The sequence below is a fragment of the Podarcis pityusensis genome, assembly GCF_964106645.2.
Source record: "Podarcis pityusensis genome assembly, chromosome: 12".
NCBI lineage: Eukaryota > Metazoa > Chordata > Lepidosauria > Squamata > Lacertidae > Podarcis > Podarcis pityusensis.
The window spans coordinates 41,651,582-41,677,660 of NC_138037.1; the positions used below are offsets into that span (position 1 = coordinate 41,651,582).

At 41.6% G+C, this 26,079-nt stretch overlaps 1 protein-coding gene across 5 annotated transcripts in view; it reads right to left on the minus strand.

Moving 5' to 3' along the window:
* Positions 1-26,079, minus strand: part of THRB (thyroid hormone receptor beta) — a 186,812-nt gene that overhangs the window by 99,349 nt on the left and 61,384 nt on the right. For all 5 annotated transcript variants that reach the window (XM_080974980.1, XM_080974983.1, XM_080974979.1 and 2 more), the window contains exons 2-3: positions 22,135-22,248; positions 9,474-9,511 (exon numbers count right to left, since the gene is read on the minus strand). The gene's annotated coding sequence lies outside the window, so the exon portion shown is untranslated. The remainder of the gene's footprint in view (positions 1-9,473; positions 9,512-22,134; positions 22,249-26,079) is intronic.

Genomic DNA, 26,079 nt, shown 5'->3' on the forward strand with positions numbered 1-26,079 from the left:
ATTCTGTTGAGAGCCGCCCAGAGTGGCTGGGGTGACCCAGCCAGATGGGTGGGGTAATAATAATAATAATAATAATAATAATAATAATAACAGTAGTAGTAAGTACAGTTTTAGGGGAAAGACTGACACAAAGGGACCTACAACAGCATGAGGGTTGTTATTATTATTATTATTACATTGTTTTTAGGTAAATGAACAATGATGCACACAGGAAGGATCTAGGAATCTTAACCCAAATCATTGGCACTGGGGGCCCAGCCACACTGAAGACATTTCAGTTTAAACTATGAAAAATTCTGATTATCCTCATGCGACCTCAATGGCATCTCGCCAGGACTCGGCTCTCGTTGGCATTTAATCTGAACGTAATCCCTGAAATCTCTCCTGTATTGCTAGGTTGCAGGGGTACTAGACTCAGGCAGTGGACCAAGGCTTACGCTGTAAATGTTGTTCTCAGCTCGTGTTATTTCCTTTACCTTTTTCAGCTACAGCAGACGAGCTGTTTGAATTTTGCTTTTGCTTTTTTGAGTATGGACTTGTTCATTGCAGAAGCATGTTGTTTAAAAATAGAAAGCAAATCAGGCATAATAATGCACACAGAAATAATTGCCCCTTTGCACTTTAGATGAGTCACTGCAGTAGCTTGGTTGGTTTTTTTTGTAAAAGAAATTACCCTCACAGAAGAACCACACATACATACATACATACATACATACAGAGCTTCGGGTAAAAAAGTGTTGCTTCTAAAGATAACACAAGGAAACAAACTAAAGGTGTCAAAGGTTGAAACATGAGTAAGACATAATACTGATACTGTATGATCTGAGAAAGTCTTTTAAATGCATTCTTAGTTTCACTTGATGATCTCTTACAAAAAGAGATCCAGACGTTACACAACTAAGACAGGCAATGTGTTTCCTCCGAAACGTATTTAAAATGTAGGTGACATGCATAATAATAACTACAACAATTTTATTACTTGTAACCTGCCCATCTGGCTGGGTTGCCCCATACACCTCTAATAAAACTATGCACAGATAGTCTGGGAAATTCAGCAGAACCAAGAGTGTCAAACAAATGTCTATGCAGGGTTGAAGCCACATGAATATACATTGTCCATAGTTTATAGGTTTCTTGCAAGAAATTATTTATTACAGTCACATCCCAACTTTCCTCAAGGTGGTATACACAGTCTGTTTCTTCTACTTTTACCCTCAGAACAACCCTGCGAGGTATAGAATCATGGAATCATAAAATAATGAAATTGTAGAGAAGGGACCATGAGGGTCCAATCGCCTGCAATCTTTATGCCCAACATGGATCTCAAACCCTTAACCCTGAGATCGAGAATCTCATGCTCCAACAAATGAGCTATCAGGAGGTGAGCCTAAGAGAATTTGACTAGCCAAAAGTCACCCTTCATAGCTGATCAGGGGGTTGAACCCTGCCACCAGTCCAACCCTCTAACCATGGCACCATACTGGCTCTCAAATATTTAAACTGTAGCGATGCTTGAAAATTATCTTATATTCTTTGGCCTATGCTAGACTCTCCCCTAGGACCTACTCTGTGCAAATCTTACAATCTGATGCTAATTTGGATACTCATGTGGTTCAGTAACCAAAATGTCAAGTTTCAGGAACAAGCTCACTTGCCTCTTCTAAATGAAATAAATAACCAAGCAAAATTGACTATTATTATTTTAAGAACACAGAGCCAAAGGGCTAAGTGCTACACATGCGTTTATCTGTCTTAGCAAGACTTCAATGAGAAGGGAAAGGGAAAAGAAGCAGCTGGCTGGCAAGAGGTAAGGAGGAAATTTTCATGCCATGCCAGGAATCAGAGAAACAAATGGCTATAGCTATATTCCTCCCCCCTTGTCTTCAAAGTTGAGCTAGACATAATTTTGATCCCTCCACTGGCTAAGCTTAAACTACTCAACAGAGTTTTAGGAAGGCAAGAAGTGAACTAAGTGGTTGATACTAGTGATCAGAAAACATGTTTACCAGAAGGAAGCTCATCTCAAGATACTTGACAGAAAAATATTTTGTCCCTTGTTTTGCATGATTGACACCAGCACAACCGAGGACTTCCTAGTTTCCAAAGACTCACATCAAACAACATGAAGGAGCAGACCTGATGTGTAGCCAAAAAGTTCACAGAGTTTTTTAAGTGAGCACAATTCAAGTGTCCCCATTTCCTTAATAATCATATATCCAATATAAAACAGTTGGTCCTGTAGCCAGCCTGCCCGAGACAGACCCCAGTCTTTGTTCTCCCTTCTTCTTCACAGCGCATGTTGCTCTAAAAACTCTATTTTCCTGTCACCTAAAACAGCACATCCCATCACCATGGCAACCTCTATCTGCCCAGGCCCAAGATTCCTCTTAGACTGACCATCAACAACACCTTCTGTCATGTGAATTCCTCTATCCCAGGCGAGGCCCTGTCTTGGACGAAAGCTTGGCTTGTTCTTTTCCACTGACCTTCAATCTTCTCTTCAATACTCCAAATACTCAAAATTGTTTTCTAGGGTTTGGGGAGGGGGTGTCCCCCTTCCAAAAAATCTGTAACAATATGCAGTGCTTTTTTTCTTGGGGTACACAGGGGTATGCATACCCCTAAACATTTTGTGAATCTTTGTACTTTTATCCATTTACTGTATTTATTTCCCCCGATTTGAACTATAAAATGGTGATTTTCTTGAGTCAAAATGAGAGTACCCCTCAACATTTTAAAGAAGAAAACACTGACAATATGTGTGTGTGTGTGTGTACACACACACACACACACACACACACGTACATGCATGTACAGTATGTTCTAACTATGCATATACATTCATGCATACAAAAATGTACAGCAAACCTGTACTTTAGCTTTCAGTCTCTCCATAACTGCTATCTAAAGCCATTTCAGTCTAACTCACTTCCACATGACTGACATCATTTCCACCGGTTGTGTGACACATTTCTTTAGCCTCTGAAATACTCAGAGAGCTGCAACACACACACACACACACACACAGCCCCACCAAGTTGCAAATAAATAATCACAACATAAACCCCAGAAGCAAGTGCCTCGTGCACAGCTGCCTCACAGCTCCGCGGCCTAAGCCTGCTAACGAAACGAAGTTCATAGCTCGGCCAATCCCATCAGCCACCAAGAAGAGAAAATGCTTTGCATAGCCTACAGCAGCTATTGTTAGGCGATCCAAGAGGAGGAATTAGAAGCTAGTTTCTGAAGAAGTCTCGGATGATTATTGTCCACGCAAAATTAGATCTGCGTCTGAGAAAGTCAAATTTTGAGGGTGGGGTGATGACGGGGACCATACAACCTGTCAAAATATGCACAGCAAACATGCAGCAAAACGTCTACGCTGCTTTGCATTAATAACTCTTCTCAAAACGCTTCTTAAAAACAGTGAACTCAGGACAAGCAGGGAATCATCCACACCCACATTCCTGGTTTTCACAAGAGCTTTTCATTTCCCATCCAGCATCTGCTCGTTATCATAATAGAACATATGAAGTAACAGCTAGGGATTTGGCATCTTCGCAACGCTGAAAGTGCAATATCTTACTAAAAATGCTGTTGCTGTTCCTTCTCTAGCCAATGGATGGGATGGCCCCTACCTTGCCACGATGTTCTCCCTAGCAGATAGGGGGAGCATCCTCCCAATGGTCCTTGGTCCTCTGGCTGATGGCAGAGGTCAAAGGGCACCTCCTTTCTGCTCTCTAGCTGCCCTTTGCACAAAGGAAGATTGGTCTCTGTGGCTGATCTGACAATCAGGGGAAGGTTGGCCCTTCATTATGGATCTTCTCAACAAACAGGGAATCTGTCAGGCAGGCTCCATCAGGCTCTTTCTTCAACTGTCATCAGCAGCCATTGCATCAAGAAGGGAGATGGGACAGAAGGCCTTCTCCATGCTCTCTGCATAGCTGTCAACTTTTCCCTTTCCTTGCGAGGAATCCTATTCGGAATAAGGGAATTTCCCTTAAAAAAAAGGGAAACGTTGACATCTATGGCTCTGTCAGAAGGCCAGCAACTTTTGGCTCCTCCTCCCCTTGAAATCTTTGGGAGATCCAAATTCAAACCCTTATTCATGGGACAATCACAGGGATATCAACTGGGGTAAATCCATCCATTCATAAGACCCTCACCACATTGGAAAAAGGGCTGGATACAGTGGTGCCTCGCAAGACGAAATTAATCCGTTCTGCGAGTCTCTTCGTCTAGCGGTTTTTTCGTCTTGCGAAGCAACCCTATTAGCGGCTTAGCGGATTAGCGCTATTAGCGGTTTAGCGGCTATTAAAGGCTTAGTGGCTTAGCGGCTAAAAGGCTATTAGCAGCTTAGAAAAGGTGGGGGAGCGAAAAAAATCGCAAGAAATCACAAGACGTTTCGTCTTGCGAAGCAAGCCCATAGGGAAATTCGTCTTGCGAAGTGCATCGAAAAATGGAAAACCCTTTTGTCTAGCGGGTTTTTCGTCTTGCGAGGCATTCGTCTTGCGGGGCACCACTGTACTGATGTTATTAATAATAATATTCCCCCCATATTAAAAAAAAATCCCCATAATATCCTGCCCCCCAGGTTAAATACTTCCTTCTTCACAAGTATATTCATAGGCAGCCTATAGGAACTGTAAAGCACTTTTATTTGCTATTCCTTTTTTTTGAATAACTTTTTATTGGGTTTTATAAACAAGAATAATGTTATACAAATAAGTATACAGAAATACCTTGGAAGTCGAATGTAATCTGTTTCGGAAGTCCGTTCAACTTCCAAAATGTTCGACTTCCAAGGTGCAGCACCAGACGTTTGGCTTCCAAAAACCATTTGAAAACCGCAACAATCACTTCCGGTTTCCGATTGTTTGGGAGCCGAAACGTTTTGAGTTTACAGGAGTTTGGCTTCCGAGGTTCCACTGTATCATGTTTTCTCACGTCATTTGTACATCACAAAAATAGCATAATAAATGTAGAGTAATATCTACAATATATGGTTCATTATTAGTGGTCAATGTATAAGTTCTTGGTTCATGAATTGGTTTAAACAAAGGGGAAATTACTTTGTAAGAATTTCTCATCAAGAAATATAACTATGAAAATTGATATGTGTTTGTCCCTGTGTCATCACGAGTATGGTTGTTCTGACTACTATGAAAAGAACTATCGCTTGGCAACATATGGGTAGCCTTTAACAAAAATGCATTAATGCTCCTTGAGGGCTTGGCGTACTCTCTTTCCTGCTATTGCAACGTGACATCCTTTGGCTAGTAGGAGGTGCAAAGATTTAATGACTGAGAGGTGGGGGGGTTGGGGGAGAATAGCTGTGAATCAGCTGAGAGTGAAGCACAATCTGATGGAGGATCGTACGTTTTGCTGCTGGGTAAAGGTAAAGGTAAAGGTACCCCTGCCCGTACGGGCCAGTCGTGACCAACTCTAGGGTTGTGCGCTCATCTCACTTAAGAGGCCGGGAGCCAGTGCTGTCCGAAGACACTTCCGGGTCACGTGGCCAGCGTGACGAAGCTGCCCTGGCGAACCGGCACCGGAGCAGCACACGGAAACGCCGTTTACCTTCCCGCAATAAAGCGGTACCTATTTACCTACTTGCACTTAGGGGTGCTTTCAAACTGCTAGGTGGGCAGGAGCTGGGACCGAACGACGGGAGCTCACCCCGCCGCGGGGATTCGAACCGCCGACCATGCGATCGGCAAGTCCTAGGCACTGAGGTTTTACCCACAGCGCCACCCGCGTCCCCTTTTTTGCTGCTGGGTAGCAGCCATCTATTTGCTTCCAATAAACAGAGCAAATATTACACAGGTACCATATGCTCCCATTCAAATGCAACCAAATCCACCAGCACTGTCCCCTAGTAAATCGTTCGTGGAAGTGGAGAGTGCTTCAAATTATCATCATCGCTGCATTCATTTAACTGTACAGTTACAGTGACAATGAGTGATTTTTCCAGAGCTTCATTCCCCTCACTGGCTTCTAAGAAGGCTTCTAAAGTGCTTCCTGCTTGCAGGACTGTTTCCTGATGATGCCTTTGCTACTGGAAAGTCCAAAAAGCGGATAAGGCTTAATTGGTGTCATGCTTTGAAGATCATACCACCAATCAACCTTCTCCAAGTTTTATCTGGAAGGTATTTTTTTTTAGGTAGGATGATGGATAATAAGAGAAAGAGGGGAAGATAAACAAAACAAAACAAAACACCACATTTCCTCTCTCTTTTCATGCAGGAAATATTCTTTACAATTCTGCTACTAGAATTGTACACTTATTCTTGCTGCTAAGAGTACTGTGCAGACATCTGGTGCTCTGACAGGTCGACTGCTGCCGAAAATACAAGTTATCCCTGTCATGCCAGGCCCTCCTAAATGGAGCTGATGGGAATGAGAGTTCAATTACATCTGCAGGTTCTCCATCCCTGCACTAGGCAATAAAAAGGACATTTTGGCCCGTGTCAAAAAGGGCCTCTTTAAGGGGCAAAACCCATTCTCTAATAGCCAAATTTGATTTATTGGCTGTCTCTGGCTACATTACAGGCAGCCCCCTCCCACCTGTGCGTTAATGTTAGAATTATGCAGGGCCTCAGGACACCCAAACTGATGATGATGATGATTTATACCCCGCCCATCTGGCTGGGTTTCCACAGCCACTATGGACGGCTTCCAACAGAACATTAAAAACAGAATAAAACTTCAAACATTAAAAACTTCTCTAAACAGGGCTGCCTTCAGATGTCTTCTAAAAGTTAGATATTTATTTCCTTGACATCTGATGGGAGGGCATTCCACAGGGAGGGCGCCACTACTGAGAAGGCCCTCTGCCTGGTTCCCTGTAACCTCACTTCTTGCAGGGAGGGAACCGCCAGAAGGCCCTTGGAGCTGTACCTCAGCTGTACCTCCTTCAGGCATAGTGGGCCTAGTCCGTTTAGGGTTTTAAAGGTCAGCACCGACACTTTGAATTGTGCTTGGAAACGTACTGGGAGCCAATGTAGGTCTTATGTGGTCTTGGCGGCCACTCCCAGTCACCAGTCTAGCTGCCGCCTTCTGGATTAGTTGTAGTTTCCAGGTCACCTTCAAAGATAGCCCCACATTGCAGTAGTCCAAGCAGGAGATCATGCACCACTCTGGCGAGAGATGTAATGGCTGGCAGAAGTATATGTAGATTTATCCCTGAACAACCACTTCTGATTACTTGACGCCATAACTTAACTCTATATAAAATTGTGTTGGATGAAAAAAAGCCGACACGAGAAATCAAAGCACTTGAGCTGGATTCCATCAAACGCAACATGCCAGCTACCCATTCCAGGAGGTGTGGTGCTGATTTGCCTGAGGGACTGAACAGTTCTTGTTATTTTCAAGAATCTTTTCTCCTCAGGAGTATAGTGCTCTTGTCACTAATCCACCCTCCTTAACAAAACCTGAAAACAGGCATTTCCTATTGTAATTGTTCTCTTCTCTGCCAGCTCAAGTTTTAAGTATTCTGCACACTGGCAATGAAAATTTAGTGCATGACTCACCATCTCTCAGGTTTGGGAGTTATACTGAGTCAGACCTTCGATGCATCTAGCTCAGCATTGTCTAAATCAAGGATAGGGAACCTGTGGTCCACCCAAAGGTGGTTTCAGGGTAGCGTCTGCCGCAGGGGGCACCACAGCAATGCTATGGAGAAGGGCACGGGGGGGGGGGTGTGCCAAGTGTTTTAGTGTTGCAGAGGGGACCACAGAATTTTGAGAGCCTGAGGTCTGCCAATGGATACTCCTGATCCATGACCGTTGGCCATGTTGGTTGAGGCTGATGGAAGCTGGAGTCCATCAACATCTGGAGAACCTCAAGTTCTCCATCTATGATTGGGCAGTGGTTTTCCAGGGATTCAAGCAGGAATCTTTCTCTGCCCTCCCAACAGATGGCAGGGACTGATATCAGGACCTTCTGCATGTAAAACTTGTGGTCTTATGGTCCTTCCTCTCCTGTTGAACTTCTCTGATCTTCTGTACTCGCCGGCACACCTCCTCAGACTTACAACCATTGACTTGCTTCTCCTCCACCACTTGGTTCCATTGCTCTGCCTAGATCCTACACCCACTTTCTCTCCCCAAACCATTGTACACTCCCTTTCCTTCTACCACTGTGTCTCCAGTCTTGAGTTAACTAGGAAAGCGGGTGCCAGGAACTGACAACCCCCCATATTTCTTTCAGTAGCAGAGGAGCCCTGAGCTGTGCCTATAGACTTTTTAAATACCTGGACCAGGCTTCCAGTTCCAAGCATTTCTTCTGGGAAGTAGCACAATGGCAAGTCAATTCTAAACCTTAAAGGGTATGTCCAGTTTTTGCCCTTGTGCAAACATGCACATAGAGCTGAACACTATTTTCAAGGTCACACATCTCGGATCCGCTCTATCGCCTGCCATCAGTATTCAGCAGCGGCATGCATTTTTTCTGTGCTAAGTCTGCAGGCACAGGAAGACCCAAGAGAAAGCACAACAGCTTCCTTCAGCCAGCACACTCGCCTTCACAAAGCCCCCTCCCCAACTATGCCAAAATCCAGATTTATTGCGCATTGGACGCATTTCATAGCTTGAAACCTTATTTTAACTGTGGCCGACACATCACATGATCTTTGATGCCAGATACGTTCTCTCTCCAGGTTGTGGGCGAGGTGGGTCCGTCCCAAGTCATTTTACTGCACCCTGGATATTAACAGCTGCTGTTTTATTTTCATACAGTGGTACCTTGGTTCTCGAACGGCTTAGTTGTCGAACAAATCGGCTCCCGAAAGCTGCAAACCCGGAAGTAAGTGTTCCGTTTGCGAACATTTTTCGGAAGCTCCTGCAGTCAATCAGAAGCCGCGCCTTGGTTTTCAAATGGTTTCGAGAGTCAAACGGACTCCCGGAACAGATTAGGTTCGAGAACCAAGGTACCACTGTATTTGGAACTGTGGATTTTATATGCATCAAGTGTTCCAGAGACACTTTTGGCATTGTTGCACGTTGTGAGCTGGTCTGGCTTCCCCATTCGGTAGGAAGGGCGGGGTGTGAATAGCAAATAAATAAAGAAATAAAGGACAAGATGGCGGCGGCAGCCCCCCATCTCATTTCATGACCATAAAAGTCAACCAGACTGTCAATTAATTGGCAGCACCCTCCACTATATCTAAGACCAACAGGCCACTTTAAGGATGCATTGTTCTACAGTACTTTCCCAGTGCTTCACGCTGCCTGTGGCATCCACTTCACCTTGCCTAATGGCAGGGCTGGCCTTGGGGCAGGTGGCCCTTTTGCGTCTTAGTCTAGTTCTGCCACCCCCAGAGAGGAGTTCTTCTTTAGAAGGTCTATGCTAAGAAGATGCAAAGATAATTATTTTCATTTGCTTCTTGCATCTCCTGCCCTCCCAATCGGAGTGTACAGTATTTCAGACAGCACATTTCCTCCCACTTAGGGCTTTTGTTCATCGTCACTTACTTTGATCAGAAAGCTGAAGTACCGGGATCTCTTGCATGCTGTGGAGAGAACAGGAAAAAAGTAATGATTATATATTTAAATGTGCTTGCAGGCTTTCGGCAAGAATACACCACGTTTAAGAAACATAGACATGCTTTTGCTGTGAATATTCAGAAACCTCAGGGGGTTTTTTAATAAAGAAGGTGAAACTGATCTTTGACAAAAGATTAGCCAATACAATCTTCTTCATTCAGCACAGTCAGATTATTCAGTTTTTGATTTCTGCCTTGGATACTCATAAATGGATCTCATTAAAAAGCTAAAGAATGAGGGTCATCCCGCTTACTTGTCCACATGGAAGCCACGTTTGATAGGTGTTTTGGCTCTAGTCTTGATACAAATCTAGATAATGAGGTTCAACCAAAGGAGCACTTGAAAGCATTATGAAAGGCTTCAAATGGTAACCCAAAGGTTTCCAAGCTCACCCCATGATTTTCACGGGCTTTCTCATGCTTCTGAACAGTGAACGTTAAGGAACAGAAGAGCACCTGACAAAGAGACTTTTGTCACAGTTCCCAACGTGACAGTAACTATTCTTGAAAACAGAATGCATAGGAAGCTCAGGGTCTTTAAAAAAATAAAAATTAAAATCCACGACATGTAAAAGCGCACTAGAAGCAAAAGCCACATACACATTTGTAGCAATTTTATTCCAATTTAAGACCAGGGTGGATAAAAATCAATGATTTTTTAAAAATTAAAAAAAAAAATGGATTTTAAAAAAAATTTAAATCAGATTTTTTAAAAAAATTAAATCAATTTTTTAAATTTAAATTGGATTTTTAAAATAAAATGCTTTTAGAGGAAAATAATCTTTCAAAAGATAGTTTTCTATTTAGGTTACATTATAGTTCAAAGACTATTTATCAGGAAATAAGGATTTGTTTTAAGTTTTTCATGTGTGCTAAAACTCTGTCTAAGTTAAAAAAAAAAAGTTTAACCACATCAGTTAACAAACAAGGATACATAAGCTATAATGCTATTGTTTTACTTAAACAAATTGTTTAAATTGTTATTAAGGAAATGATTATTTTTCTCCTTCCAATAAAGTACAGCAGAAAAGGTGTCCAAATATGAACAGTGAACTTATTAAACCTCACAATATTTTCATAATTATCTGCCTATGTATTTCTAAACGTATAACCAAATCCACAATTTTTGATATAACCGTAAAAACTACTCTGAAAATTTATTAATCAAAAAATGAAACTTTCATCTGGTTGTAAATATTAAGCAGGAATGTCTTTCTGTAAATAGAAAGAAAGAAAGATTTAAATCAAGTCTTACTAACTAGTGATTTAAATCATGATTTAAATCAAATCCACCCTGTTTAAAACTCATCCTGGGAACTGTGGTTTGCTAAGGTTTTCCCCCCTTACTTCTTTGTGATGCATGCTGAATTTTAATGTAATCTGATCTGGCTGTAGGTGTTAATGAACCATAGAACACACACACACACTTGAATATCTAAATAAAAGGAAGATTCCCTTTCATTTGACTATATTATACTTAGAGATGTCCCTTTGCAGAGTTAAACAACCAACAAAAATATCCCTGCGCTCACCACTTGCCATCTTCAGTCACATCTTCCACAACACAGATGGGACTGTCATCCTCCCTTGAGTGTAGGCGGGGAACAAGTGTAAAAGCTATGTCAAAGAGTTAGCACCATGATAATCTCTGGTTCAGATGTAATGAGGATCCTTCAAGCAAAAACATGGGTTCATGGGCTCCCCCACTTATGAGGTGAAGATGGCTTAAACAAAGGAGACTTCATCCTTTTGAACAAATCACAGACTTGAAGAGTTGGAAGGGATCCCAAGGGTCATCTAATAATAATAATAATAGAAATAATAATAATAATAATAATAAATTTTTATTTATACCCCGCCCTTCCTGGTTCAAAAAACTGGGCTCAGGACGGCTAACAAAAATTTAAAACACTTAATTGATGCAACAAAAAACAGCATAAAATACAGTATAAAACGTGAATAACAATAAATTCAGAATTCAAAGATCAATTTAGGGGGGAAATCCATCCAATAAACATTAGATGATCACCAGGGCTAGCTGGCTAAATTAGTCCTATTTGGGCCAGCGAGGAGACCAGGGGAGAATTAGCTGTGGGATCCCAGAGCAGGTAATCTTCATAAAACGGGGAGGGGGAGGGAAGGAAGGGGAATAAAAGATCAGGCTAAGTTCGAATTGAAAGCCAGGCAGAATAGCTCCGTCTTACAGCCCTGCGAAAGAAGTTAAATCCTGCAGGGCCCTGGTCTCATGGGACAGAGCATTCCACCAGGTCGGAGCCATCACTGCGAAGGCCCTGGCCCTGGCCGAGGATAATCTGACTTCCTTAGGGCCCAGGACCTCTAAACTATGATTATTCATGGACCTTAAGGTCCTCTGTGGGGCATACCAGGAGAGGCGGTCCCGTAAATACAATTATTATCTAGTACAACCCTCTGCAATGCCAGAATCTCAGCATGACAGGTGGCCTTACAACCTCTGCTTATAAACCTCCAAGACAACCTCTCCTGGAAATCTGTTCCACTTTCCAACAGCTCTTACTGCCATAAAGTTATTCCTGAGGTTAAGTTGAACTCTCCTTTCTTGAAGCCACTGTTTCGGGTCCTAGCCTCTGGAGCAGAAGAAAACAAGATTGCTCCTTCTTCCATGTGACTGACAGTCCTTTAGATCTCTGAAGGTGACTATCATGTCTCCTCTTCTCCAGGCTAAACATACCCAACTCCCTCAACTGTTCCTCATAAGGCTTGGTTTCCAGACCGTTGATCATCTTGGTTGCCCTCCTCAGCACATGTTCCAGCTTGTCAATATTCTTCTTAAATTTTGGTGCCTGGATCTGGACATAGTATTCCAGGTGTGGTCTCACTAAGGCAGAATAGATTGGGACTCTTACTTCCCTCAGTTGGGACACTATACTTCTCTTGATGCTGAAAGCACAGGTCATTTGCACACCAAGATAATAATAAACTTCAGCCTAATCCTACTTTGAATAAACTACCTATAATTGGAACAAACTACGGTTTCTCATAATTGGATGTAAGGAGGTTTGGTCAAAATGGCGAAAGGAAACCTAAAACTCCTTCCCCACATACCAGGGATGGAGGTGAGCATACAAACTGAAGGCACTCACCTGCCTGTCATTATTATAACAAACCATAGTTTCAGCACTGCATCTTAACTCAGCCACTCTGTGTGCCCTGTCCCAAAACAGCCTCTTGTTGCAAAAGCGTCACTGTGCACGGCAAAATACAAGAAATTTATATTTAAAGCGAAAGGGGAAAAGGTAGCTCGACTCCCTCACTTTACAAAGAAACAAGCCAGAAAAAGTAAATAAAAGGGCACAGGGCTCTTTTTGTTTGTTTGTTAAATGGTCTATTGGCAATCCTAAATGCAGTAAGTGCAGGCTTGAAGGATTTCCTAGCTTAAACAATTTTGGTAAGTTGTCCAGAACGCCACGTTCTTGAAAGAATCCAAAGCATCTTTTACCGGGGGGGGGGGGGGTGTTGTTGTTATTCTAAAAGCCCTTCGTTTGCTGCAGCCAATTAAAGAACTTCGATTTCACATAAGCAAGCTCACAGCCAAGAAAGGGCTCTCTGGATCCACCACAAAGATATTTAATAAAAAGGGGGAGAGTAGCCTTGCCTCATATGCTTTCTGTGTGGGCTAATTAATGCCTCTCTTTTGGGGGGCAATTTTCGGTATATAAGCAGACATACATAACTGATGCGGATAACGTGCGCAGACATGTGTTTTAAAGCACTGTTCTCTCCCTTAAAGAAAGTGTAGTCATTATTTATCCATGTTGATTTCATTAGCATTGAAGGGTGTTACACACGCGCTCTTGTATCTACGCAACAAGGAAAGGATACACAAACATCCCGAAGGACAAAAGACTTTCCTAAGTTTTTTCTTTTGGCGAAACAAAAACAAAAAACGACTGGTACTTCCTTTTCGAACACCCCAAAGCTCTTCTTTCAGAGAAACAAGCAAAGTGTCAAAACTGCACCAAACTGGGGGGGGGGGGGGGCGGGGTAAACCTGGTAAGACGGTTTGAAATCGGCTATAGTTTCCAAATCTCAGCTTCAGAGAATTTAACAGTCTACATTTTGCCAACCAAAATGGAACCAAATTAGACTGATAAAGAAGAATGACAGAATGCCCATGTTGTTGTTGTTTTTAAATCTTTCCTTAAATTTTATTTTATTCACGTTTCAAGCCAATGCTGGTTATGCATAATGTTAACTGCTTAGCCTGTATGATTTGACCCTGGAAAAGTGTAGAGTTTTTTATTATTTTAAAAAAATCAAAATATTTGTTTAATTATCAAAACAATGACTGCATTGATAACAATAGAAATATTTCTGCTGTTTGTTTTTTAAACCATAGGGGTTAACAGTTAAGCTTGCATTTGGTTCACATCTGTAGCTTCATTTGAAAGGTACGGAAGGTTCATACCACACCTTGAGAATTTGCTATGAAGTCTGTTTTCATATTAGTCTGGTTTGGACATCACACAAAACCAGAGTTTAGTATCACAAGAACAAACCTTAGGTTCACACACTCCCCCCCCCTCCATCTCTCCTCCTCTGGCACCGCCATGATGATTTTGGAAGTGTTTTGCTTCCACTATGCTTAACCGCTTGTTGCGTTACAGAACCTGACATAGCATGGTCAATGTTAACTATGGCTTGTTTGAAACCAGCCAACTTCATACTATAGGCTATGGTAAAAGGTAAAAAGTAAAGGACCCCTGGATGGTTAAGTCCAGTCAAAGGCGGATATGGGGTTGCTGTGCTCATCTCGCTTTCAGGCTGAGGGAGCCGACGTTTGTCCACAGACAGCTTTCCGAGTCATGTGGCCACCATGACTAAACCACTTCTGGCGCAACGGGACACCATGACGGAAACCAGAGTGCATGGAAATGCTATTCATCTTTGCGCCGCCGTGGTACCTATTTATCTACTTGCACTGGCGTGCTTTCGAACTGCTAGGTTGGCAGGAGCAGGGACCGAGCAACGGGAGCTCACCCCGTCATGGGGATTCGAACCGCCGACCTTCTGATCGGCAAGCCCAAGAGCCTCAGTGGTTTAGACCACAGCGCCACCCATGTCCCGATTATAGGCTATGAAGCTGACTTGTTTAAACAAACCATAGTTAACAATAGTTAACATTAATCAGTTAAGGGCTCAGACAAGACAGTAATTTCTGGTAAACTGAACTCACAGGTGAAAGCTTCTATTCTGCTCATCACACCTGCACCAGAGAGGGGAGTGCTTGAACACAAAGCAAACTATGACTCATTCACATCACACTAAATTAGGGATTAGCATGATGTGATGATGGGCATTATGTTCCTTTGACTCTAGGTTCAGTAGCAACCTACACAGAGTACAGGAAATATCTGCGTATCACAGCAGTGGTGATGTCATCTATTTCTATTAAAAACTACACAATACACGTGGCCCTAGTGAATGAATTCCCAGTTATTTATCCAAATCTACCTTACCCTTTTGAACAGAATTGAGCATGAAAATGTGCCTGCGTTGAACGGGTAGCACAACATTTCCCTAAGTAGAGTGAAGAGCAACAGATCTCAGCATCACTGCCATGCGAAACAGAAAAGGCAAATACTTTTCAGAAACATCTCTTAATAATTAGTTATTGTACACCAATTAGCTCAACAAGGATCCCCCCAAAATAAATAAATAAATGCATTTAGCCTATGCTGGAAAAAGTCAGCATGAATCAGAATGAGTTACCATCCACACTCACACTTAAAACACCACACTAATCAACTGACCTTTCCATTTTCTGTGAACTCTGGTTAGCTCAATTTGTTGTTGACTCAAGAAAACCTGAGCAGAGACATGCACAAAGATATCACTGAGATTAATTCAGATCCACACTCTTAAGCTCGCTGAGGGGAAATGAGCGCTCTTGCTAACATGTGACGAAAGGAGCAGAAGTTCTTATCTGTGCTCATTTGCTACATTATCATAATATACATTTCAAAACAGAAATGTAAAAAAGCCAGATCAGATAACATTTGGCAGAAATTGCCAGCATCTGGCGAGAGGAAATAAAAGCAGGATGGAAATGGCTATGAGTCGTGAGGAAAAGCATCTCAGCCTCTAACACTCTAAGCCTGACATTAACTATCAATCACTTTTATTATACAGTAATTTCATTTGGAAATGAAAAGACAGAAGAGAAGGGAGGCTGTTTTCATCTATTGGCCAAAGTGCTCTTTGAAAGTACAGGCCCATAGCTTAAGATTGCAGGTACAGTGGTACCTCAGGTTACATACGCTTCAGGTTACAGACTCCGCTAACCCAGAAATAGTGCTTCAGGTTAAGAACTTTGCTTCAGGATGAGAACAGAAATTGTGCTCCGGCGGCGCAGCAGCAGCAGGAGGCCCCATTAGCTAAAGTGGTGCTTCAGGTTAAGTACGGACCTCTGGAACGAATTAAGTACTTAACCTGAGGTACCACTGTATTCTGTTCAAACAAATAACTAGTTCAAGCCAGAATAGAATTGTGGGTAAAAATTGCAGAAAGTTATGCATTTAAGGCAGAGGTCAAAACATGAAATCTAAAGAACAATTCCCATCTGACCTGCCACCATTCTGCCCAAAGACTCATTCAGGTGATGATATAATTGAGTAAGGCTATCAAGTTTTTTCTGGATTTCCTGCCACACTATTTCAGGTTACAGATGTAGCAACTCAAGTGAAATATGTGTTTGAACCAATGACAGCATAAGGTGGAGAATTGGGACTCTAGATACAATCCTGTCCATGCCAGAGGTACTCCAAAAACAGGACTACGAGAAGAGGAATTGTTTGCCACCATATACATTTAAATGGCACGAGTTTTTTCTTCTTCTTCTCTCTCTCTCTCAGTTCTTTCATAGTCTTATACCAACATGTTCATAAAAGGACAGAAAGCAGAAAACATGCCAAAGGACAACATAAACCAGGCATCCCCAACCTTTGGCTCTCTAGATGTTTTGGACTACAATTCCCATCATCCCTGACCACTGGTGCTGTTAGCTAGGGATCATGGGAGTTGTAGGCCAAAACATCTGGAGGGCCGCAGGTTGGGGATGCCTGACATAAACTAAGGTAGAATTGACCAGAGAGAAAACTGGTACCATTTGTTTCCCAAAGGATGCTAAATAAGAGCATATCAGATAATACTTTTTAGTACAGAGCTGAAGATATCAATACTGGATTTCCCCCTACTTTAAGAGGACAATTTTTGCTTTGTTCTTTGTGCTCTAAGCAAACTTGCTCTTGAATGTTCATTATATCTATCTATACAGTAAATACCAGTTCAAGAATACTTAACAAAATAGTTAAAGAGAGGGAGGGAAGGCTGCAACCCTATGAATATTTATCTGGGAGTAAGCCCCATTGCTTAGTAAATTCAGTGGGACTTATTCCTGGCTAAAATGTATAGGATTGTGCTGTAAATGTTCATTTGTGATTTTTAATTAGCAAGGTAACACTCCTATATACCAAAAATTATGACTGAAGTATAATATCCAGAATAAACCTGGGAGTATAACTTGTGTAATGAATCTTTAAAATCTGCTGAGATATTCATACAAGTAACAGATAAATTAAACTGATTCACAATTGCAGAATGACCTTTAGACAACGCAAGAACTTTGCAAATGTTATACTGAATGCAAGAGAGAGCCACAATGACGTTACAGTCAATGGGATTAGGTCATAGTTATTTTTTTGTTAAGTGAGCCAATTCGTGTCTACCCTTCTCAGACACAAACACACAAAATATTGATAAAGTTATACAGGAGGGAAACAATCACATAACATGGCCTTCATTTTCTTGAACAAATTGACCAAGAATTGATCTGGAAGAGAGGAAGGTTCACCCACCAATCTGAGAAACAGCTAAACCTACCGGATAATTAAGCTCTTGGTTAATCAAAAGCAGGGAAATTCAGTCAGCTGCTATGTATTAACAACTTCCAAAAGGGAGACCATAAAAAGGACATAAGTATGGATTAAAAATTAACCACGATTGCCAGAAAGCCTGATATGGCAATTCCACCCACAGAAACATGTGCTCAGACCTTTCTGCCAGCACATGGCATACATTCTGCTGTCTTTAACAGCATCGACAGATACAGAAGCAATTATACAAAAAAGCCAACTTTCTCTAGAGTAGGATGGAGGAGAGGGAAGCTGAGTCAGACTCTAAGAATACAGTTCCTGGGATCTGAGACATTTCTCCTTCACTCTATATTCCCGTTCTCTTGGTTGTTTCAATATTTTCAGCTCAGTAAGAGAAGCTCTTTTAGATTTATCACTTAGAGTGTGGTGCTGATAACACCAAAGCTGCAGGTTCGATTCCTGTATGGGACAACTCCATATTCCTGCATTGCAGGGGGTTGGACTAGATTCAGTCTCTAGCTGTTTTTGGACTACAACTCCCATCAACCCTAGCTCACCAGGGGTTTGAGACCCATCAGCTACCCTCACTTGGTTTAGCCTTATGCTTCCTTCTGGCAACTCCTGCAGTATTGCTCTGCTTGCTTTTGGACAATAACAGTGACGCAGAGCCAGGGTGTGTGTGTGGGTCTTGTCATCTGGGCAGCCCATACACCAGGGGTCAGCAAGGTTTACCTTGCCTGGGCCGGTTCACTCCAGTGGAGAGTCCTCCGTGGGCTGGATTGCACACGCTGGTGATTTCCGGCATCTGTGTCTGAGCAGACGCGATTTCCTGCGTCTGCGCAGATGTGATATTTGGCGCTGCAGAAGCGAGTCCCCATGGTGCGTATGGCAGCACGCAGGGACTCGCCAAGCGGGCGACTCAGGGGCCGGTTAAACGACCCCCGTGAGCCGCTTGTGGCCCACGGGCCTAAGGTTGCCTACCCCTGCCATACACACTGCCTCCATACACCTCCCCAGACTTCCATACAGACTGCCCAGGCATGCACCCAAGGGAGGCTGCTTTGGTGCAGCGAACACAGCGGTCTGACTTCACCCCCAGAAGAGCACTCCATTGTCTCTCAAGACAGACCGGTGCAAACAACAACAATTAAGCAACGTTAGGGTTGTCCAAATGTGGTCAATGTGCTCAGCGTGACCTCAGGGGGGAGACAAACGCTGTCCGCCATCTTTGTTCTACAAACATTCAATTCACACAAGGAGAACCAACCTCTGCATGTTCAGTAGAACTGCTAACAGAACCTTATGCATAAGACTTCTACGCACCTAAGGCTCTTTCTGTGTGATGGAAAGATCCAGCTTTTTCCCATGCCAGTTCAGAGATAGATAGATAGATAGATAGATAGATAGATAGATAGACAGACACACGCAGGATCCTGCTTCCTCATTTATGCATTCATGAAATGTAAAATTGTGTCAACCAGCCTAAAGTCGTTGCTTGATCTTACAGTCATCCTGTGATGAACATGTCCATGTGAGCTCACCCTTACTTACTTAATTTTTAAAATCTCCTTCAGAAAATTATGTACATCTCCATGCATAGGAACTAGCAATTTGGGTAAATGTTGGGCTTAACTCGGTGTCAGCATAAATTTACATTTTTTCACATTAAAACTGACCCAAATGGTAACTGCTCCTTACCTCACAACAGCATTCTGTGTTGCTTGCTATATTACAGAGAGATGGGTGACTAAATACTTTTAAAAATAGTACAAAATATCTTCTTAATTAAGTGTGTGTGTTTTTAATGTGAACGCAGACAGGTGTTATTCAACAGTTTATCAACCACCTGCTCAGGCAAATGCCCTTGAGGCCATCAAACTGACATTGAGGCTGTTGCATTTGGTGTGGTGGACATTTGGCATCTATTTTCTTTTTATTTGTAAGTTTTTCACTCACGTGTGCCTTCACCAGCAAATACTAGACACACACCGAAGACCCAACACCCAAGGCTGGCCAAATTATTTTGGCACTTAAAGCAGAAAATCCCATAAGCGCCTCACCGCTCAGACTAAAAATACATTAAATAACAATTTGTTAGTCTTTTCATTGCACATCACTCTACCTAACAGCAAGACCAGCTCTGAGTGTCTTCCAGATCTCATAACAAATGATAGGAGAAAGGCTTAGAAAACCAGTGTTTTAGCATATCAGGTTAGGACCGGGGTCACTCATGTTCAAATCCCCACTTGGCTACAAAGCTGACTTTAGTTTTTCCTCTCTCGTAGGCCAACTTACTTCAAAAGCTCCCTGAATGGAAGATAGGATAAAGTATAATAAATGATATCAATAAAAAAATGAACAGAGTGCAACAAATCTGATAAACAATAATAGTTCTGAAGTTACATTCTAAAGCCACAAGCCCATGTCTTAAATATTTGTTACAGAAAGATATGCACACTTTATTTTTAAGAAAAGAGCAACTTTTATCAGATTCTCTACCTAAGCCTTTTGTGAAAGTGTTTAGATGTTAAGTTGTGGATGTGGCTATATAAATGCTTCACGAAATCTTTCCAGTGACACGGGACACAGCCCTTAGGGGTTTTTTGGTAACTCTGTTCTTCCAATTGCTCAAAGGCTGTCCATATTCTTATCACTACTGTTATAGGAAAGTAAAATGATGATGGGAAATGAGACTTTGACTAGGTTTTTTAAAAAAAACTAACTTGGTAGAGAACATTTGAGGAAAAGGAGGAATATGCAGAGCCCGGGTTCTATTTGGGAGAACTAAATTATCTGTACAAGTGAGGAGGAATTAAAGAACCGTTTAATGAGGGTGAAAGAGGAGAGCGCAAAATATGGTCTGAAGCTCAACAACAACAAAACGAAGATTATGGCCACTGGTCCCATCACCTCCTGGCAAATAGAAGAGGAAGAAATGGAGGCAGTGAGAGATTTTTCTTTCTTGGGCTCCATGATCACTGCAGATGGTGACAGCAGCCACGAAATTAAAAGATGCCTGCTTCTTGGGAGAAAAGCAATGACAAACCTAGACAGCATCTTAAAAAGCAGAGACATCACCTTGCCAACAAAAGTCCGTACAGTTAAAGCTATGGTTTTCCCAGTAGTGATGTATGGAAGTGAGAGCTGGACCATAAAGAAGGTTGATCGCTGAAGAATTGAAGCTTTTGAATTATGGTGTTGGAGAAGACTCTTGAGAGTCCCATGGACTGCAAGAAGATCAAACCTATCCATTCTTAAGGAAATCAGCCCTGAGTGCTCACTGGAAGGACAGATCCTGAAGCTGAGGCTCCAATACTTTGGCCACCTCATGAGAAGAGAAGACTCCCTGGAAAAGACCCTGATGTTGGGAAAGATGGAGGGCACAGGGAGAAGGGGACGACAGAGGACGAGATGGTTGGACAGTGTTCTCGAAGCTACAAACATGAGTTTGACCAAACTGCAGGAGGCAGTGGAAGACAGGAGTGCCTGGTGTGCTCTGGTCCACGGGGGGGGGGGGGGGGGGAGACGTGGACACGACTAAATGACTAAACAACAACAACAACAACATACAGGGTGGGTTTGATTTAAATCAAATCGATTTAAATAACGATTTAAATCACTAGTCAGTAAGACTTGATTTAAATCATTTTTTTTTAACAGAAAGACTCATTCTTGCTGGTATCATCTTAATATTTACAACCAGATGAAGGTTTCATTTTTGGAATAATAAATTTTCAGAGTAGTTTTTACAGGTATATCAAAAAATTACTGTTTTGGTTATACTATTAGAAATACATAGACCGATAATTAGGAAAATATTGTGAGGTTTAAGAAGTTAACTGTTTATAGTTGGACGTTACTGCTGTACTTTACTGGAAGGAGAAAAACAATCATTTCCTTAACAACAATTTAAACAATTTATTTAACTAAAACAATAACATTATAGCATACGTATCCATGTTGGTTAACTGATGTGGTTAAACAATTTCATGAAAAACTTATAACAAATCCTTATTTCATGATGAATAGCCTTTGGACTATAATGTAACTTAAATCTTTAGAAATATTTTTCCTCCAAAAGGATTTTATTTTAAAATTCCAATTTAAATTTTAAAAAATCTTTAAAAAATAAATAATAAACCACTGATTTTTATCCACTCTGCATTAAAGCAACTCACACTCTTTTTTTTTTGTCTGTTTCAAAGTGCATTTTAAAAATCTGATTTAAATATTTAAAAATCTGATGTAATTTTTTTTAAAAAAACACCTGATTTTTATTTTATTTATTTATTTATTTTAGTGATTTTTATCCACGCTGCCTGTATCATATCCCTCTCCCCAACACTCTGCTTATCTGCCTCTTTTGTCCTGGCTCCAGCAGCATTGAAACAATAGGGCACAGGACTCTATGGAATCTCCCTGCACCGAATAAAATAGGGTCTCTCTGTCATTCTGCTATGCGTGCAAGACAAGGCCTCACGAACTCCTTCATTTATACAATCCTTTTTAAAAAAACTAACACTGCTGCCTTCTGTCGCTCTGCACAACATTTTGAAAAGTTTATTTCAGAAGAGGGCATCTGTTTTCTCTGGAGGAAAACATTACCTTGCATTTGTGAGTCTTGCCTTGCCTTTCTTCCAAAACATTTAACAGAATTTAAACACTGTAAAAACTGACCTTAGAACGAGCCCATAAATGAGAGACAAGATTGAGCAGGAGGATGACAGAAACCATATCTGTTTTCAAATATATGCGCAGATACAGGGATCACAGGTCTTCTGTTCTTAGCATCTGAGGATAAAAATAGAAATAAAAATAGCATGAATCAGCAAATGCTTATCTCACAGACAGTATGCGCCTAGAAACTGAGCAGACATATTGAAGTATGAACTCAGAAGACATGATTGTACCAGTTGCTCACCGGAAAGTTCTACTGATCAGAATGAAGATCGAATCTGCCAAGTCTGGACTGTATTTTACTTGACATCACTCCAATTTATCATCGTCATAGCAAGATGTCTATCAGTACATACATCTGGTCGCACAGTATAAGAACCAAAGTGGAAGTTCACACATTAATTAAAAATAAAATAAAGTATAGTGGTACCTCGGGTTACATATGCTTCAGGTTACAGACTCTGCTAACCCAGAAATAGTACCTCGGGTTAAGAACTTTGCTTCAGGATAAGAACAGAAATCGGGCTCCGGTGGCACGGCGACAGCAGAAGGCCCCATTAGCTAAAGTGGTGCTTCAGGTTAAGAACAGTTTTAGGTTAAGAACGGACCTCCGTAACGAATTAAGTACTTAACCCAAGGTACCACTGTAATGAAATTCTGTATACTCAAGCACTTTTATATTTACATTTAACTTTAAAAAGTAACTTCTAAAAACTAAATTCCAAAGGGACAGTTTTATCTGTGGTTAGAAACTAACAAATTAGGGATTTATTTATTTTTAATCACATTACAATCCTATGGAACATAGACTAATTCTTTTTATTTATGTATTTATTTATTTATACTTTTCATGTTTATACATTTCACTAATTTTATACATTTTACTAATTTTACAATCATTTTGATATTTCACAATTTGACTTCCTTCCTCCTCTTTCTGTGGTTCCTTAAATTTGTTTTTAATATCTTCTGCATATACAAATTAACTTAATTTGCTCATTTATTCATCTTCTTTAAATATATACTCTTATAAAACTGCAGGTTATTACAATAATCCTGACAACATTTTTATCTGTTTGCAATTTATTTGTAAATATTCAATAAACCATTTCCATTCTTTTATTTAAAAAACTGTTGTCTTGATTTCTTATTCTTCCTGTAAGTTTCGCTATTTCTGCAAATTCCATAAGTTTTTGTATCCATTCTTCCTTTACTGGGACTTCTGCTTCTTTCCATTTGGGGGCAAGTAACATTCTTGCCGCTGTAGTAGCAGAAGAGGTAACTATTGGAAACTGGGGAGAGGGGTGGGTGGAAGTCCAGGGGTTTGAAGAACCCTGTAAAGGTATTGAGATTGTTTGTGGAGTAATGCAAATAATAATGTATGTTAAAACTTTTTAAAATAAAATTTATTTTTAAAAAAGAAAGGATTGCAAAATGGATTAATCCGTTCCAGACTTTTAAAAACAACCTCTAAAACAGCAATTTAACATGAATTTTACTATCTAACGAGACCATTGATCCATAAAATGAAAGCAATAAACAATGTACTGCAGTCACACAATCAATCAGTAGCTGAACTGGGTTCCACAAAAACAAAACAAAAGAGCCATAAAAACAAAAATGCAAAATAAACAGCAAAAACCGACAGACCTCAGCGTAACACTCAAAACGGAAGCATGACACTCAAAATGGAGCACGTTTGGCTTCCGAAAACAGTTCACAAACCGGAACTTACTTCCGGGTTTGCAGTGTTTGGGTTCCAAGTTACAGTGGTACCTCGGGTTACATACGCTTGAGGTTACATACGCTTCAGGTTACAGACTCCGCTAACCCAGAAATAGTGCTTCAGGTTAAGAACTTTGCTTCAGGATAAGAACAGAAATCGTGCTCCGGTGATGCGGCGGCAGCAGGAGGCCCCATTAGCTAAAGTGGTGCTTCAGGTTAAGAACAGTTTCAGGTTAAGTATGGACCTCCGGAACGAATTAAGTACTTAATCCAAGGTACCACTGTATTTGAATACCAAGGCGTTTGAAAACCAAGGTACCACTGTATTCAGTTACAGCAGCTCAGCTTTCCTCATCTTGTTGCCCTCCAGCTGTGTTGGATTACAACTCCCAACAACCTCAGGCAGCATGCCAAATAGTCAGGAATGAGGGGCTTTGTAGTCCAAAATATCTGTGTGTGTGTGTGTGTGTGTGTGTGTGTGTGTGTGTTTGCCCGCACGCACACATGCGTGCCAGGCTGAGAGCATTTGCCCTAGCACATGCCACAATAATACATTTGTTAGTCATCAGGGTGCCGCAAGACAAGAATTCAGTCATGAGACTCGGAGTTGACATGGATCAGTTAAGAAACAAAAACAAATCTGGTGCGAAAGATTCCGACCGCTACACAGAAACGCAATGGTTTGGCAATGTCAATGCAGACTCTTCTCTCGATAGGTTTCAAGTCTAACTGCATTACAGTCGTGGATGAAGAAAGGATGTTTTTATTTCTGTTTTCGCAGGACAAGAAACAACACGGTTATTTTCTCACACAAACTGTGCTAAGTAGCAGGACGCCACAAGTTCCAGGCCATAGGTTAGAGAAACTAGACAGGACATCAGATTAAATGTGTCAAGAGCAACAGGTTTTCTAGCATGCAAAGAAAACAGCGGCCATAAAGATGCGGGCAGACTACCTAGAGGAGGGGTTGGGAACCTCGGGCCTAAGCAGAAAATGCAGCCGTCCAGTCCTCACTGTCAAGCTCACAATTCACATCTCTCTGTGGGATTTCCGCCCCCCCCCTTTTTTTTGCCTGGCTGTCCTTGAATGGCCAGACTCCCTCTCCTTTCCTGGATGGAGAGAGATGCTTATATAGAAACCTCTGACTTTTGCATGGTGGAACTTGTAAGAGTCCTATCAACCAGCATGAAACCTCTGGAATATTGCAGACCCTCCAATATTATCCAGGGACAATCCCGGATTTACAGAAGCCATCCTGGTTTCTACTTTGATCCCAGAATGCCCCACTTTTCCTTAAACGTAAAGGTAAAGGGACCACTGACCATTAGGTCCAGTTGTGGACGACTCTGGGGTTGTGGTGCTCATCTCACTTTACTGGCCAAGGGAGCCGGCATACAGCTTCCGGATCATGTGGCCAGCATGACTAAGTTGCTTCTGGTGAACCAGAGCAGCGCACGGAAACGCCGTTTACCTTCCTGCTGGAGCAGTACCTATTTATCTACTTGCACTTCGAACTGCTAGGTTGGTAGGAGCAGAGTTTGAGCAACGGGAGCTCACCCCATCGCAGGGATTCGAACCGCCAACCTTCTGATCTGCAAGCCCTAGGCTCTGTGGTTTAACCCACAGCGCCTATCTTCATCAGAGAAACGATGGAGGGTTTGGAGTTATCCAATCCCTGAGCTAAGGAGATAAGTAACTACACAACCTTTAGAGGACATCTGAAGGCAGCCCTGTATAGGGAAGTATTTTAATGTTTGATGTTCTATTACGTTTTTATATATGAAAGATGCCGTCCAGAGTAGTTGAAGCAACACAGTCAGATGGGTGGGGTAACAACAACAACATCATCATCATGATGATTGAACAGGACGTCCCTATTTTCACCAGAGAAAAGTTGGAGGGTATGATATTGCCCACAGTGGCAATGAACAGTCAAACTATGCTGCACCTGACTCTAAAATATCCTAGATCATTCAAATACAACAGCAGTTGAAGGTACCAGGGCAGGTGTAGTAAGGACATATCAGTTTACATAACTAATCTATCACACTCTAGGCCAACACAACATCCTTTTGCTAGAGCTATCGTGACAGCAATGGAAGTAGCCATCTGGGTCAAAGGCAAGCAGGGCCAACAGGGAAAACCATTCAGGTGGACTCAGTCATTTGAAAAATAACGTATAAACTGAATTACTTTCAACTATATATATATATATATATA